The 10,609-nt window shown below is 40.2% G+C and overlaps 1 pseudogene across 1 annotated transcript; it reads right to left on the bottom strand.

Moving 5' to 3' along the window:
* Positions 1-8,316: 8,316 nt before the first annotated feature.
* On the bottom strand, positions 8,317-9,247 carry LOC311170211 (heterogeneous nuclear ribonucleoprotein A1-like 3; annotated as a pseudogene). Its single transcript has one exon. The product of its transcript is annotated as a heterogeneous nuclear ribonucleoprotein A1-like 3 (transcript).
* Positions 9,248-10,609: the final 1,362 nt, after the last annotated feature.

The following is a 10,609-nucleotide window of genomic DNA, read 5'->3' as shown; positions in this document are numbered from 1 at the left end:
AACAAGCCTAGTCATAGCTTTTATGCACAAATAATGAATGAGTTAAAAATGATTCATTTTTCATTTATTAATTATTTTAATTCTCTAAGTCTTTTCATTTGATTCTCCTGTTGCTGAAAGGGCTGCCATAAATTACGTTCCTTCTAAAGTGTTCTCTCGCTCAGGCCCTTTTCTGAATCAGACCTGCCTGCTCTTTAATTAGGAAAAATGAGGGCAGTTCATCATAATTTTAAATTGCTCAGTCTTTTGGCTCCTCTCAGTCTGTGTTTTTCAAACAGAAAATAAAAAGGGCCATGACTTTTGACAAATACTGTCGGTGGTTCAAATTAAACAAAGAATTTATAAATGTTTGAAAGATATTCAATTTTAGAAATCATTTTTTTTTCCTAGCACAAATATGTTCCTTATTTTGAATGTCAATAGATATAACCCCTAACTTTGCCATGGTAAATAGATAAATGTTCCAGAAATTATCCATTGTTTTTGAGATAATAAAATTATCACTCTAGAGAGGAAGATAGGCATCCTGCACCAAAAATGTGCTTATTCTCAATCTTGAAGCCTATCTAATTGAAACAAGCTTTCAAATTGATATCAACATTAATTCCAAGTTGACCTAAACCTCTGGCATCACTCATTCTGATCAATTACTGGAAAATGATTCACTGGCTCATGTGAAGCATCTGGAGTTTAGTTATGTTTCAGTGCCCTTATATTTGGGCACTAAATTGGACCCCAAAACCAGTCTGTCATCCTTGCTGGCTTCCATAGTATCATTACCTCCATTTATATTATGAGTTACACAGATATTATATACAAACAGATATTATATACAAACAGATATTATATACAAACAGATATTATATACAAACAGATATTATATACAAACAGATATTATATACAAACAGATATTATATATTATACAAACAAAAGGTTTGAAGAAACATATGTGACTTCCTACAGGAAGTCACATATGTTTCTTCAATCAGCTTTACAAAAACATCTGAAGTTATTAATACAAATACCTGATCTTGGCAGTTATTAAAAGATCTATGCAGAGAATTTCAAAGCCTCTTGTTCTGGGGTTTAGGGGTAGGGGATATGATCTCAGTGAAGACTTGAGGGGAGGTATAGGTAAATGGCTAGTAATTGCAGATATCTCTATACCCTTAGTCTCAAAAACCACACAAAATTTCATTATGCATCTCTAACTCAGATCAACCTGTGGTTGATACACACACGTATGTTTTATACATATACTAAAAACCAGAAATCACCTTGTAATGTCCCTGATAATCATTAATTTACTATATGAGAGATAATGAAAGAAAATCAAAAGAAAAACTCCATTCTTCTAGTTTCTATTCACAACATTTGTGCACCAGATGTATGGGGGCTTTCCCCATATCAACCAATGCTCTGACCCCAGGTCAGTCCAGTTCTGACACTATCTACTCGGCAATAGCATCGGGACGCACAGGTTAATTGTTCAGTCCCACAAAATTGCCCCCATTTCAGATGCCAATCTTAAGTAATGGGTTCCAAGGTTACTACACTTTTGTTCAACTGGGATACAAATCAGGGGTTCCAATGACCCTCTCCTCAGGTTCAACAACTTACATCATCTTACAGAACTCAGGAAAAACACTTATTTACACTTACCAGCTGTAGGGTCTGGAAGACCACAGTGCAGGTTTTCTGATCCAGCAGACCGGGTAAAGGAGGAGTCAGAGTCCTCAGTGGTTTTTGCAGGCTTTTATTGGGATTACCAGGTACTGCAGGCAGGGGTGCTGGGGGACCGGGAGGCTGGCAGGCCTCACTCTGGGCTCTCTGGCCTTCTCTCAGCTTCTGCTTCTTCAGCTTCTCTCTCAGGTTCTACTGGCATCCCCATGACACCGCCCTTAAAAAGCACAGTCTCAGCCCAGGGGAATCCCATCTACCTATGCCCACACCCTACTCCAGCTGCCCGCCATCAGGCATGCATTCAGGACCTCAAGGGTCCATCATCTATCCTGATGGTGGGAGGGCAGAAAAGCCTGACATTTTTCCTTACCCTACACCAGCTTATTGTACAGATGAACAGCCAAATGAAGAGATAGGGTAAGGCCCAGAATATCCCAAGCAGAAATATTTCTCTCCCCATAGAATTAGGCTTTGTCACTGCCCAGCCTCTTGGTGAGTTCACCAACATGGAAATTCTTGTAGAGTTTAGGGACTTTTACAGCGCCTTCATCATATAGGCCAGTTGATTTTTAGCTAAAATTTGGGCCCTTCTCCCCATCCTTCATGGGGTGCCAGGTGAAAACTTCATACTTTAACCATGGATTGTTTTTTCTGTTGACCAGTCTCCATCCAGAAGCTATCCAAGAATCCACCAAGAATTGCCTCATCAGAAGAAAAGAAGTTCTTACTACCCTGGAAATCCCAAGGGATTTAGGAGCTCAGTATCAGGAACTGGGATCAAAGGCCAAATATTAGAACAAAAAAATGCTGCAGCATCTTTATCACTTACAAAGGTTTTGGGAGCTCCGGTCAGACTCTTAGAAAGAAGACCAAAAGATGTATTATTTTAACACAAGCTCAAACACTAGCCTTAAAAGTTTCGTTAAATTTCAAAAGATCTGCCATAGCGATTAAGCGGCTGACTGTTAACCACAGCAGCAGCAGGTTTTGCTTATCTGAGGTTCCTGGCATTTCCTTCTGTCAAGGTTTAAAGGAATAGAACCTCAACTGATCTCAATTAAAATTCAAGATACCATTTATTTTGCTTTTTAACATCTAATTTAAGCCTTTCCTAAGTTAAGTGCAACTTATTCACTATTCCCCTCCTTGTCTTTATTTCTGGGGAGCCTGTCTACTTGAGTGAGCCAGAATCTCCCAGGTAATCATCCAAGTGACGCTAAGGCTGGTGTGGGAGCAGAGGCACCCCTAGGACAGTTCTCTACAGAAACCAGAAGGAAAAAGTAAAGAATCATCACTGCTTAAAGCAAATGCAGATTTTGCTACCAAAATACAAAAATCACACCAAAATAGACCAAAATATGTATATTCTCCCGAACCTATGTACTCCTATGGCAACCAGGAAAGTCTTTTGAAAATAGAAACATTTACGGGACAGTGACTCAGGAGCAGAGGAAGGAAAAGGTGAGAATAAGGAACCGCTGAGGTGGATTTGGGGCGATTGCACTCCCAAGGAAGGTGTGACTCACACCAGCTCCAGACATCTTGTACCCCTAATAGTCAACATTTCACCTTGGATTGTTACACTTGCTTCTAAAGTCCAGAACTATATTTAAGATAAAAGCTTAAGTAGGTACTATAGTTCACGTAGGAGATAGAACCGACTCAATCCTCCTACTTCTTCCAAACACTGAAGGAGCAACCATGTCCATTGGTGGAGGGAATGGAGGTATAATTTTCTCTTAGAGGAGTCTTTTGCAATTGCCTTTCTGGGTCAGGTGAGACTGGTGAAGCCCTTCATTCCATCTGTGGGTTGGGAGGAGACAGAGGAATGAGTCTTCCATTGCTGAAAGTTGTGATGCAATGTACAGACAGGTAAATATGAAAGTCAAGTCCCCTAGGAATGCAAAGTCAGAGCCAAAATAAACATTCTAAACCGGACCAGCAATCCCAGGGGCCAGTTAATGAGTGGAAACTAAGGTAAGGCACCAAATGGGTTAGAAAAACAAAACAAGAGATCTGGGTGAGAGTGTCAGGCAGGATTCTTGGGTAAAACATAGAAGGTGCTATTTGTAAACAAACATTTATTTTTATTTTTGCTTAGAAGAAATGGGGTGTAGGCTAGAAGTGCAGGAGGGTAAGAGGATTCACCAGAGACAGAGTGGGGAGCAGAACAGGTGGATTTACTGAAATACACTTTGAAGAGGAGCAGCAGTGGAGTGCGCATTTTGTGGGTTATCTCCCTGGCTGGGGATCAAACTCAGGCCATAGCAGTGATAGCATTGACATTTAAGCCCTAAGCCATGAGGGAGGCCCCTGAATATAAACTTTTAAGCACCCAATTTCAGTGGAAGTATTGTTAAAAGGAATAGTCACTGGTGCTCACTGTGGAGTGACACTGATCAAATTAGAAATAGCTATCATCATCAAAATAAACAACTTGGTCTACTCCACTTCTGAAGAGCTTTTGTAGAGCTTAGAGAAAGATTAAAAGAGACCCAGAAAGATGAAGAGTAAATGGAACATAAGGCTGTGAGGAAATAGTTAGGGACTTATTTCCTTTTGTGAATATTTATTAAATCCTTACCTGTCAAGGCAATGAGGTAGGTGCCGCTGGGGATTAAAAAACTGTGGCCTTGATGGAACTTGCAAGCAAATAAGAGGAGGCAAGAGTGACAAATACTCTCACTAACAGGACTTAAAATGTGTGACACATATGTTTCAGGTCCAGAGGGGAGCACAGCAAAGAAAGGGCAAAAACTCCCATGGGAAAGGAACTCACAGCAAGGAATTGTTAAACCAGAAATATGTGGTACTCAGGAGAGGCTCTTAGAAGAAATACGGACCTCATTACATTCAAAATGAAGAAAATGAGCTTACATTGTAACATCAAAAGAGGCAAATAATAATCAGGAAAAAAAATACCTTTTCACTGAAAGTTAATCCAGAAATTATTTACTATATATGGTGTGGAATCTTCTTTAAGTATATAAAAAAAGAATAGATCGAAATTTGACTAGGATAGTGGTTTAAGTGTGTTAACAAAATTTTCAAGACACATTCAGCTACTATAATGTTCTTTTTACAAAAATGCAATTATTTTAAAATTGACAGTGTGTCTACTTAAGCACAGTGAATGCAAACAATTAAGTACTTATACAACAGTGGCTCACACTCCAGTGTGTCTTGTAAAACATGCCTATAGTTATATATGGAAATTCTTATAGTTACAAAGCTGTAACTGACAAGCCATCACAGATAGAAGCAAAACTACTTTCTGGAGCAGAAACTCTGCTACCACCGACAGATGGCAGTAACAGCTATGCCCCAACATTTGTGTCAGGTTTTGTCCTTGGCAGTAGTAATTGTTCTACTGCTTCTATGTTTACATTTTGTATTGAGGTATTTTGATGAGATGATTAACTCCAATATTTCCATATAATAGATTCAAAAAACTGTTAAAAAGTGCTGTTTTGAAGAAGCGCTCAATTACAATGGAAACAACAGTAGAAATAATAGAAAAAATGTAAAAAATAATATATATGAAGAAAACATTGCTCATTGGTTAAAAGGAACAATCTAGTTTGACAAAACAACATGTAAAAAAAGTGACTATAATCCCTCAACAAGTTTTGGCAAAATATTGGGAGAAATAGCTACCAAGTTGAAAAGAAAACCTAGTTTGGCAGATGTAAGATGAAAGCTAGGAGCGTTTTCAACATGGTAAAGGAAGCAAGGCACTTGGTGACAAGCCAGGGATATACCAGCCTCTTCAGATCTGCTCAATGTGAAAGTCAGGGTGCTGTGTCATAAATGAACCCCTAAAGGGTTCTGTCCTGAAGTGCAGGACAGAATGCAGAAGGAGCAGCTATGAATTCCTGCAGAAAGACTCAGAACCACACAGAGGTGCAGGTATAGTGCATGAGCGAGGGCTGGGATTCAGCCTCATTTGCCACCTACCTTGGGTGACCTACTAGCATAAACAAGCTGATTACTAGATAAACTATGTCACTGTGGCATAACGATTATGATTATTTGGAACTAAAGACACTTGAAAGATTTCAGCTGCGAGAAGTGTGTTCTCACTCCTCTTTCTGAAAGTAGGAGCTAAAGCTCAGTGTGAAAGATGCCCCTCCTATACCAGAACATTCCTATAACCAGAGATGAGGAGTCAAGTTCGAGAGAGTTCCATACAAACTCTTTGTTAAAGCAACTCTCATTGTCCTCTAGCTGCCCTGTATATTTTAGTTTCTTTTCCACAATTGCCCCTATTGTTCAAGTTAGCATAAAAGCATCTCTCTTTGCCACTTTTTTGAATCTTCATTTTCTTGTGGAGATGTCTATTATATCCAAAAGCAAAATTTTATGCTTTTTGCCCATTAACTTATGTCTGTTTAATTCTCAGGCCCAGCTGGAGATCCCAAAAGAATAAAAGCTAAGTTTTACCCTTTCTATACTAGCAAGGAGGAAAAGGGCCCATCTGATTTTAAAGTGCTTAGGAGAACAACTCATTTTCTGATTGCAAGAAAATGCATTCATAAAGTGTATTCTTTTTTTTTTTTTTAAATTTTTTTTTTTAATAGAGGCATGTTTTTATTTATTTATTTGTTTGTTTGTTTGTTTTGTTTATACATGCACTGGGTACAGTCAGAAGCATGGGAGGGTGAGAGAATTCACCAGAGCCAGAGCGGGGAGCAGAGCAGGCAGAAGGACCGAAGTACACTGCTGAGGGGAGCAGCGGGCGGCAGGAGAGGTCTGCGCGCCATGTGGGACCCTCCTCCGGTGGCCGGGGAGCAGCCGGGGATCGAACCTGTGCCGCCGAGGCCGCAGGCAGCTTCGCAACCCAGCGCTCAACCGCTGCGCCACCGGGGAGGCCCCATAAAGTGTATTCTTGAAGCTCTCTTAGCCATTAGAACCAACAGGTGGGGAGGCAAATGCCTATCAACAGCTTTCTTGAACATAGTGGGATGGGAGCAATTTGACCTCCAGCCCTTGCTACGTGTTCATGCTAGTTGATTTAATAGGTTTTGTTCTTAAACTATTTGTACTGCAGTGATTCTACCTGCATCAGCAGACATAAGTACCTTGTGATACCAAACAATCACATTGATGGAAATAGTTTTCTCACTGCCACTTGCTAAGCTAAGGTAGTTGAAGTAAGACAAAGGTAGACATGGGTAAAGGGACTGAAGAAAATAGGAGGAACAGCAACTCCAAGGACAAGGACTGTTTGGAAATTGCTAAGAGGAGGTCCTTCAAGGTCCGTGATCTTTGGAGGTTCATCTTTTGCTTTGTCAAGTGCACTGCCCTCCCTCAGGGCTCCATAGCAGGATATATGTTACCTCTTTGAAATGTCACTTATCACTTTGTATGGCAACATTGCATTGGTGTGTCATGAGTTCCTTGAAGAAGGGAACTCTGCCTTGGATGCATTTGCCAGCATGTCCCTAGTTTGGGAAGAGTATTCCCAGCAGTGCCCTTTCGATGGCACTCAATCCATGGTTTTCTAAGTGAACCCTAGTTCAGACCTTATCCATGTATTTTAAACCTAAAGGTAAGAGCAGGGCTACTAAAATTTGCATAAATATTTTCCTGTGAAATAAGTGCTTTTTATTTATGAAGTCTTGTTACTTTGCTGAAATTTTGTCATCAAAAACACATAAGATTTCATATAATATTCCTCTTCATTTGGCCAAATTAAAAAAAAAATAGCTATTCATAAAATATTAGGTACTTTCTCTTTGCTTCTAAGAATGAATCTTGGAACAGCTGCCCAGGGTCCCTCTCTGAAGTTCCTCACTCCCTTCCCCATTTTCACTACCTGGAAAATCACACATCACTGTCACTTCCCAAAGGTGGAGCCAGCTTTAAGGGGAGAGAACATATACACCCCCACTTGATGGCAGTGTCAAGGGATTTGTGCCTATATTTCAAATTTTTTTCAAGAAGATATTAAATCCTTTATTGATTACACATGATAATGGATGACACACTGGCTCCAGTCCCATCTGTGATTTTATCTGCTACAATAATTCAACTTAGATATATTGTACAGGAAATGCCAATAATCATTAATAACCAAATAAACTCCATAACTCTGCTTGGGTGACACTTTTAATGGTGAACTCCAAGTCACAACACAATAACTGGCAGTCAACTACCAAGATTTCTTCAAACAATGGCTTCTCAGCCCAAACAGGTTATAAATAAATTTCAAATGGAAGCTGGCACTACCCTGAAGGAATTCCACCTTCACATTTTTGGGATAGTTGACCAAGATGGCTTCAGAGTAGGCTAACTTTACAAAGCACATTTTTAAAAAAGACACATTTATTCAATGTCATGACCAGACAATTACATTTAGCAATCAACAGCATGGGTAAAAAAAAAAAAAAAAAAATCTACATTAAAATGCTCTGTTGGAATGCTTTCCACTTTCCACAGAACAGAAATTAAAATAACCTGTTATACAATTATTCACAAATACAGTGCTTGAATTTTTTGCCCATAAGCATGAGAATTGTCTGAAACATGTCTTCTTTGCAGCAATAAGACCCTGCCACCACGCCTATGCTTAGCGAGGTTCACAAATCTGTTGTAACCTGTAGTTCTCTCACTTTCTGGCTCTCTTTGCTACTAAACTTTGTTCCCTGCCACCGCCGTAGCTACTGCAGCTGCTGAACCACCTTGGTTTTGTGGTTTGGGAAGTATTAGCCTCCACCAGCTTCTGCTAGACCTTTTGCCTCCAAAGTTTCCTTTCAGGAGTCCAAATTTGAAGATTGTAACTGCCAAAATTATAGTAGCTTCCACCACCACCAAAACTGCTTCCATCATTACCAGATCCATGATAGCCATCCCCACTGCCACCCTATCCACCACATGGATGCCACCAAAGCCACCTCAACCACTGAGGTTTCCTCCATGAACAAAGTTGTCATTACCATTAAAACCACCTCCATTACCACCACCAAAGTTTCCAGAACCACTTTGACTTCTTTGGCTGGATGAAGCACTGGCCATCTCTTGCTTAGATAGGATTTTCCTCACTTCACAGGTGTGGCCATTCACAGTATGGTATTTCTGAACGACAGTCTTGTCTACAGAGTCATGTTCGGTCATCAAAAGTCACAAAAGCGAAGTCTCTCTTCTTGCCTCTGCCTTGATCAGCCATGTTTCAATCACTTCAATTTTCCCAAACTGCTTAAAATAATCTCTCAGGTGATGTTCTTCAGTGTCTTCTTTAATGACACAAACAAAAATCTTTTTCACAGCTACATGGGTCTTTGAGAATCTTTGCTTGACACAACTCTCTTTGGATCCACCACTATTTCACCCACCTGTGTGTCTTTGCATTCATGGCTGCAGCCACCTCCTCCAACATGGCGTAAGTGGCAAGCCCAAAGCCTCTGGTCACTTGGTGTTTGGATCTCTCATTAACACATAGACAGAGCGATCCCAGTTACTCAGAATGGCTTCTCAGACCCTCATCGGTTGTTTCAGAGCTTAAACCTTCAATGAAGAGTTTCCACAGCTACTCCAGCTCCTTGGGAGAATCTGACTTAGACATGATGGCCGTGGAAGGGGAGTAACGATGCTTACTTGGTGGTGCCCAAGGGCAGAAAGTGTGGCTATAGTTTAGAACCATCACAGTGACCCTTTCTCCAAAGGCACCGTGTGTCTTGCACCCCATTTCTTTTCCTTGTCTTTCCCTCCATCCTACTGCCTGGAACATGCCTTTTGGCCGCAGCCTGAGGCTGAGGCTGGGTACTACAGAGTCACAGGACAGGGGGCCTTTGGGTTACTGGGATCCATCACACCTGCCCTTTACCACCTCCTGTCTCTTCTATCTCATTCAAGAAGCTATTATTTTATATTTTCTATCACTCAGGCCCAAATCTAATCTAGATCAGCAAGACTAGTGTGTAAAACCTAAACGTATAAGGTGGTAAGAATAATCCTAAAAGAATACAGGAAAAACAACATGCCACCAGCCACTCCTGAAATTTGGAGGTTATTGTTAAGATTTTGCAAGGAGAAATCCTTTAAGAAATCCTCCCTTCTACTTTCCATAGGTAGCAAGGGGCAAGCCCTAAAGCACTGAGGTGTTTCTGCTGGACTTGAACTATACAGCACAGAGTGGGTTCAGGGGGTACTCTGTATCCTTGAAGGGTACCTGGGATGCTTGTTACAATGCTTGTCTCAGATTCTTAGATCAAAATTCTTACAGATTCTCAAATCAGGGTACTTTCATTGAAGCTAAAAATCACCTTTTATCCCAATGCAGTTTAGCATCATAAATGAGATTGGGGGGCAGATTCAGAGACTGCTAAGTGTGAGGAATTATTCAAGTGAGAGAATTATATATAATGAGTAGTTATATATAACATGTATAGGACTAACACAGCTTGACCTGCTCCCACCAAGATTAACATTTTCCTACATAAAATATTCATGCACTCCCTTTTTTGAGAAAAAAATTTTCAAAGCGTCTGTGAAATTATTTTGTTAATTGTCTCTCCTTTGACCGTGTGTCAGTTGGGATCTTCCTGGGTGTGTTTATCCTTTTGTATGAGTTCTTGCTAAGTCAAGGATTCTGGCAGAATTAGCTCTGATGCATTTTAATGCCATTCTTCATTGTTAGTCATCGTCAGAAAATTATAAATATTCCATGTTGGGCATTGCCTAGTGTTAGGCATCAAGGATCTATGGGAATAATCTTTTTCTGATAATTACTAGAGAGGTTTCTGGTTTACTAACTTGTTGAGGTTCTGGAGATTTATTGACTTAAAGCTAATTAAATTGTTGCCTGCTGCTTTTGAAATTCCACCACAGAATCTTATCTGTTGTAAGTGCAGGCTTTGTGTGCCTCTTTGATCAATTGAAACACCGACATTTTCCCCAAGGGTTTGCAGGGAGGGGAGAGGGAGGA

Source organism: Talpa europaea, assembly GCF_964194135.1.
Source record: "Talpa europaea genome assembly, chromosome: 4".
In the NCBI taxonomy this organism is placed as follows: domain Eukaryota; kingdom Metazoa; phylum Chordata; class Mammalia; order Eulipotyphla; family Talpidae; genus Talpa; species Talpa europaea.
The sequence above is the reverse complement of the archived record's forward strand: the minus strand, read 5'-3'. Positions and strand labels throughout refer to the sequence as shown.